The following is a 7,252-nucleotide window of genomic DNA, read 5'->3' as shown; positions in this document are numbered from 1 at the left end:
AGCGATAAGAAACGCCATCCCAGTAACAGAAACCGCAAGGCGATACCTCGGCGGCGGCGGAGCGATCCCTCCAATAGCCCCGCAAGGGAATGACCCCCTCGCCCCTTGAGTTAGAAACCGGGATCCCCCCATCGCCCCGCAAGAGAATAACCCCCCTCGCCTATTGAGTTAGAACCGGTATAGACTACCTACTCGTTTCGCAGATAAAAAATGAAGAAAAGAAATCGAAAACTGTGAGAGCTAAAAGTGAAATTTCGAGAATCGATTCGAGAGCCGTGGATATTTCCTGTTCTCGGTTGCTGTGTATGCGGCGATCTAGCGAGAAGTTTTTTTTTTACGGTGATGACGGTGATGATGGCGACGCGCGAGCAGAACAAACGGTACGCGAGACTGAGCGCATGAATAACGTGTTTAGAGTTGATCTGTGTGCGAGCGACGAAGTGCGTGCGTTCCCGAAGAGGCGGAGATTGCGACTGTATTTAGTTTCTTTTTTTCTGTATATGTAACGTATCACAGACTTCACTTGGAACTGAACACCGTCGGAAGAGAGTTGCACGCATGTTGCGTCCCTCGTGTGTTCTCGTTAGCGCCATTTTAGTGTCTGCGTCGGAAACAATCGACGAACGACGGAGAGAGAAAACGGGGTCGTGCAAGACGTGGATAAAAGAAATAGTCGAAGGAGAAGACTAACGGAGACCGTAGTAGAGGAGGTTGGGCGCTAACGAGAGGACCAACGCGGTGCATCAAGACACCTCGAGATCGCGTCGATGGTAGTCGCAATTAGGGTCCTTTGGCTCCGACAGGCCTTCGGACAGGCCTTCCGACAATTTGTTCTCATTGTGTACTCTCTCGTTACCCAGTAGTACATAAATAATCACACACACATTCTCTCTCTCTCTCTCTCTCTCTCTCTCTTTCACTCTCTCTCTCTCTCTCACTCATTATCTCTATAGTGTCTATGCTCCCGTAGGTTTTACGAGAAGTCATGCTGCACTGTCCTCAACATTAAATCGATGGCGACCCTGGCGTCCTCGACGGAGTCGTGTTCCATTGTCTGTATCTCTCGTCGCAGCACCGTCCTCGTGAGTGTCTTCAGGCTGCAGCGGAACGGGTAGCCGAGGAAGTGAGGGAACGCCACTCATGTGTCGATCACAGTAGAGTGAAGGATTCTGAGGGCTCTGAGAGCATAATCCAGGGCGTGACCGATCAGGATCGTCTCAGCGTGGACGAAGCTGATGAGGTCCCTTTGCATGCCCCTGAGACGTTTCGATGCCCTCGAGAGATCCTTCGCCGTGATCCCACTGTACCTGGTATTTTGGTCGATAATCTCTGCATCGGGCCTGACCAGCGTGTCATAGACCACATTTCCATCCATATCGACCACAGTTACCTCAGCCAGCTCGAGTCCGCGCCGCGTGAAGCACATCTCGCAGTCCAGAGCGAAGACACCGTAGTTTCCATCGGAGGGCACGATCCCGGCAGGTTGAGTACACACGTACCCCTCCAGCGGTCAATTGTATCCTGGAGATAGGCCCGTCCAAACGTGCATTCTGGCGTTGGTGCATGCTCTGGAACTGTTCCGGTCCTGGCAGCACTCCCAGGCGTTCCTTTGCATCCCGTTCACAATTCCGCTCCGGAACTTTCCCCAATGGTATACGCACCGATCCTTCGCAGGTATTCGCCATCGTGCCGGTTGACGTAGAAATTTTTGAGGCACCTCGCACACTGCCTCTCTTCGACGACAAGTTTATACGAATCGGGGGTTCAATAGCTCCTCGACCTTTCCTAATACTGGTGATAGCCGTAGCCGGACGAGGAGCATGAGGACGAATACGAGGATGAGTGCGTCGACGACGACGAGGAAGAGGAATCGCCGATATCCGAGCTCTTATCGCTATCTGAAGCGCTCGCCTGCTCTAGGTCAGAGCTGTTGACGGAGCTTCCACTATAGTTCCCGCTGTCGACCTCGCTCTCCACTATGGAGGTGGTTCCGCTGCCGGCACAAATTCGCGGGTGTTGACATCCAGGTGATGGTAGCTGCGTGCCCGGTAGCCCAGGGGATGTTGGTGATGGTTGACAACCGCAGCGTAGCCAGGGTAATAGCTACACTCGACCGGGTAGCCAAGATGGGCCAGCTGATCTCTTGTTAATGTTGTAACGATACACGCCTCGTGCGGGAAGCGCTGCGAGGCGTGCGAGCCCTCCCCGGATTGGCTCAGCGGCCAGGGTTCTTTGGGGAGGGAGGATAAGGTCTTTCAATGAGAAACGCTAATTTATAGTGAAAGAAACGAAAAGATATGTTAATTATGTATTCCGGTCGCCTGGGTTCCCGGACGGTCCGGCGACGGGCTTGCGATGGCAACCTGCCTCTCCACCGGCCTGGTTATATGAGAACAACAAAAAAAAAAACACAGAATTGTGAGCGTGGACGCCCGGTATGGATATCTAAACTGAATGTGATTACAACGATGCGAACTTAGCCTAATCAATACGCGGGGCATCGGTATCCCCGGACGCGGATCCAACGAACGCAGTAAACTTAGCCTAATTTATTCGCGGGGCGCTGGTACGGTTTCCGGTCTCGGTACGGTTCGCGGTGGTCCGAAGTGTCACGGCGAGGAACCGGAGTTTTCCTCGATACGGTACGCGGCGCGGTACGCGTGAAACGCGGGGCGAGCCGTGCTCGCTGGTGTGGTGTTCAGTTCGGGCGCTCTCGGCGCGGTCCCGAACTCTCCCGACTCTCGAGGTGTTGTCACGGCCGCGGCCCAGCGAGCTGTAGTGAACTGACGTGGTTTCCTCCGTCGGCTGGGCACGCGGGGCGCGGAGAGGAGGGGCACGGAATCCGTGGAACGCCCCGCCCGCCGTCCCCGCACAACCGCGGCTCGAGCACGTAGGCACAGACGTAAACCTAATGCCTACGGCTCGAAACCGGCGAGGTCGCTCGTCTCCGGTACTATACCGAGAGGCGAGCTCCACACGCTGCTGCGGTCGGTTGCAGAATGAACGTCCGGAGCGCGACGCAGGATCCCGGAGGGGAGTAAGGGACGCGGGAACGGGTCCGAATGGTGGGGATGACGGTCCGGAGTGTCGAAGCTACGGTGCTCTGAAAAGAGCAGGCCGTCGATCGACTGCCTCCCAGAATCCGGTCGCGGTCTCGGTTTCAACGTATGGGACGTAAACCCACTTACGCTTCGGCCGATCCCAACGCTTCGGCGTGTTCGCCCGATAGTATACCGAGACTAGCACGATTCAGCGCGGCTGCGAGAGGATCTGGGCTCGGGTGTTCGCCCGAGAGCTGCTCCAGACCAACTCCGGTCTCGGATGGTTCCGTCGCGATCTTTATAGCCCGAACGCGGACCTCGTGTGCTCGTTCGCGAATCTTCGGCACACGCCGATTGGTCCGCGCCCGGGCTGGATTCGCGGATTGGCGCGCGGCTGGCCCGCACCAGTGATTGGTGCGGGCTAAGGTACAAATCGACTCGCAACGAGACACATGCGTCTCGTTGCAATGTGTATCCCCGGAGCAAGGAGGCCAGCGCCGCGTTACTTAGATGTTTTAGCTCGTTTCGCTGGCTACTCAGGAACGTGCTGGACTCTCTGCCAGCGTTCCAGGGCCCGGTCGTCGCATTTTCCCCGGACTTAGTCGGCGCGCGATGTGCGTTTTCAGCAGTTTCCAGCTGGTAATTCCTCCTTGAACCGGGGGTCCTCAGGGACGTCAACGAGGTTTGGGAAGTCTCGGAGCTCCTAGTAGGGCTGCTAGGCTACTCCTGCTGCCGGCAGTGGTGGTGCCTGCGCACTCGTTGCTGCTGTTGCTGGTGCTAGTCAGCCTGCTCCTCCTCGTGCTCTTGCTCGTCGTCTCGTTCCTGACGCTGGTCCCGTGGCGCTCTGGTACGATTTCTCCTTTGTCATTGGCTCAGGATCGCTCGATCCTCTTTCGTCGACGATCCCAACTAGGCCTCGCTGCTCGCGGACTTTGAGGTCGTCGAGGAGCCTGTTGAGGCGGTCGACGCCGACGAGGATGCCGACAACTTGAGGTCGGCCCACACAAGACCGGGAACAGACCGCGTACGTTTGGCCGCTAGATTCGAAACCAGGGTGTAGGGTTTGAGTCGACGGAGCTTCAGTGTTCTCGACTATATTTCTGCTCGCCCCGGTTGGGTCATTACCTCGAGCGTTTGACCATTTCCAGATGGCCTTTCGGGAGCGCGTTGACAGTTCCCTGCTGTGCATGGCACAAAAAAATGTTTTTAGGGCCTTCACGGTTCCTTAGGTAAACTGTCGGTATCTCCCGTTTACAATACCATGGAACGTGCGCCGCTGCGCCCCCCAGCCAAAACATCGCGCCCATACAGGGGCTCCATAAAGGACCATACCCCGCACTACCACCGCGAGCAGGCGACGCACCCGTCCACAGGGTCCCCCGAGATTCGGGAGAAGACGACCGAGCGCAGCGGTCGCCCTCTCCGCCTGGGGCGCCAAAGACTCAATGTTGCGGTCAAAGCGCCACACGCTGTCGAGCTCGAGTCCCAGGTACCGCATCTGGAACCCGACCTCGACCAAACCCTCCCCCACCCCGATCCAACACTGGGGGGGCGCCGCAAGCCGGGCCGGGTGGTGGAACCACATAGCCCTGGTCTTACTTACGGACACCTCTAGGCCCAGCGACCGGATCGCACGCACCACGCGCCGCGCGCCGCGCTCCGCCAGACAGACGGCCTCCTTCGCATACCTCCTGGCGGCCAAAACCAACGTGTCGTCAGCATAGCACGTCAGACACACGCCGGGAGGCATCTCCCCTCTCAGGACGCTGTCGTACGCGAGATTCCACAGCAGCGGGCCCAGTACTGAGCCCTGTACCCCCCGCACGACGCTCCTGCGTACCATCCCGTACCGGCCGGGATACTCTATAAACCTGTCGGAGAGGTAGCTCCCGATCACCCTTCTGAGATACAGAGGCACCCGGTGGAAGACCAGGGCCTCCATTATCCTGCAATGCCCGCGGACCACCAGTATGTCGCCCTCCTCTGGGCGGGCCGGCTCCGGGGCACGGCGGCATCGCACACCGCCGTCATCCCCTCCCGGAGCCGCCCCGCCCCGCGCGCCGGACCCAGCCCGGCCATGTTCAGCCCCGCCCATGTCACCGCGGCGACAGCGGCACCGAACATGTCCAGGTCCAGCTTTCCCCAAGACCACCGCGGCCGCCGGTCCACCTGGCCCAACGGGAACCCCGCGCGTAGAGGGCGGGCCACACGTCCATGACAACGGGCACATGGTCGGAGGCGATTTCTATCTCCTCCGCCACCCTGCATCCCGACACTCGACGCACGGCCGAAGGAGTCCCCCATGTCAGATCGACAATCGAGACCCCCTGCGGCCGCACGCACGTCGGCGTGGATCACCGGTTTATCAACCGGAGATCCAGGCCGGACGCCCAGGTTAACACCTCGCTACCCCTAGTGGTCGTCCTGGGACTCCCCCACGATACCGCGTGGGCATTAAAGTCTCCCAGGACGAGAACCGGGCGGACGCTGCACAGCGCGATGCAGCTGTTTAGCCCGCCCAGCAACCCCCGAAAGTAGTCGAGGCCACAGTTCCCCGCGCCCCGCTCCAGAAGCGAGACCGACGGGGACCCGCCGCAACCCCCCGCCACTATGACGACGGAGCCCGCCTCGTCCCCCACCCAGAGGGGGTTTTAGGGACGTTCTCCGCCGCCACCGCCAGCCCAGTCCCCCGCTCGCGCACGGACTGAACAAACAAGTCCTGCGCCGCGCGCGAGTGGTTGAGGTTCGCCTGCAGAACCGGAATAGGGTTGAAAACCCCTACTCTAACGTGGGCTCCGCAGACTCACCCCCTGGGGGGACTGGGCCCCAGCCGCAGTCGGCGACTGCTGCGCGGATGCAGCACCAGGCGCGCTCTTCCCCTTTGTCGCCGCGCGGCCCCTCCTGGCAGCCGGGGCACACGCTTTGGCCCCGAATCTGTGGCCCGACGGCCTCCCCAGGTCCGCGCAGAGCGGACACCTTGAGGCGGCCATGCAGGCCGTGGCCCGGTGCTCCGCCGCCCCGCAGCGGTAGCACAACGCGCCCCTGTCTACCGTGCTCTTGCACGTGGCCCGCGTGTGCCCCGTCTCCAGGCACCGGAAACACTGGAGGGGCCGCTCCCTCAGAGCCTCGACGCGGGCCGAGGACCAACCGACCAGCAGCCGGCCCCCCGCTACCACCTTCTTAACCGCCGCAAGGGGGCCCTGGGCCCAACAGGAGCCCAGCGCCTGCTCCGAGGCGGGCCTCCGGATCTCCCCGACCCGGAACTCCACCACGGAACACCCCCCGCAGCCGCCAGCGCCGCCGCGACCTCCCCGGACGACACCGAGTCGTTCAGGCCCGCGACTCGTAGCTCGCCGCGCTTCACCGCGTGGGTGACCCTTACCCCCGTCTCGCCTAGCGCCTCGGCGTTCATCGTGGAGAGGACCCGTGCCTTCTCCTGGCACTCCGGGCCCTTTATCTCCAGGAGGATCCCACCGGTCCTCGACCGCCTGGGAAGCACCCCCGACTCAATCCCGATACTTCTCAGGTCGACCCTTTCTTTGGCCCTGGCCATCACCTCCCCGTAGGTGAGCTTGCTGCTCTCCGGGATCGTGATGTCCACGGCTCCCGTCCTGGGGGTGCGTCCCAGGCCCCCGTCCTTCCCGGCGACGGGCTTCGCCATGCTCGCGCCGCCCGCCGCTTTCGGCTTCTTCGGGGCCTGCCTCCGAGATGCGGCGGCAGCCGCTTCGGCCAAGGCGGCTCTAGCCGCGGCCTCCTCCGCGGCCATCTTCTTCCGCGCCTTCTTCTTGGCGGCCTTGCTGGTCACCTCCGTCCACGGGTCCCGAACGACCGGCGACGGGATGACCACAGGGGGCACCACCCTCACATTGGACACCACGACCGGTTCGGTCTTCGTGGTGTCCGACGTCGCCGGCAGGGAAGCCGCCGGCGTCGCCTCTCGCGCGCACTTACCTGTATCCAGGGCCGGCGCCAGTCCAACCAGGATCCTCCGGATTCGCTCCTCGATCCTCGCCTCCATCTCCCTGTTCCGGGCCTCCACCATCGCGTCGACCCGCAGAAGCAGGGCCCGAGTGTCCGTTACTTCCCCTCCCATCCTCGAGGACGCCGTCGCCACTGTCCCCAGTGTCACGACCCCCTCCGTCGAGGAGGTACAGGGCTCCTCCTCCGCGGGCGCATCTGCGTCCCGGCGCCCGTTTTCGGCGCTCGCCCGC

At 61.4% G+C, this 7,252-nt stretch overlaps 1 pseudogene; it reads right to left on the bottom strand.

Annotated features, from left to right (window-relative positions):
* Nucleotides 1–923: 923 nt before the first annotated feature.
* Nucleotides 924–4,791, bottom strand: LOC143363395 (uncharacterized; annotated as a pseudogene).
* Nucleotides 4,792–7,252: the final 2,461 nt, after the last annotated feature.

Source organism: Halictus rubicundus, unplaced genomic scaffold, assembly GCF_050948215.1.
Source record: "Halictus rubicundus isolate RS-2024b unplaced genomic scaffold, iyHalRubi1_principal scaffold0045, whole genome shotgun sequence".
Classification (NCBI taxonomy): Eukaryota; Metazoa; Arthropoda; class Insecta; order Hymenoptera; family Halictidae; genus Halictus; species Halictus rubicundus.
This window is presented reverse-complemented; position numbering and strand designations above follow the sequence as displayed.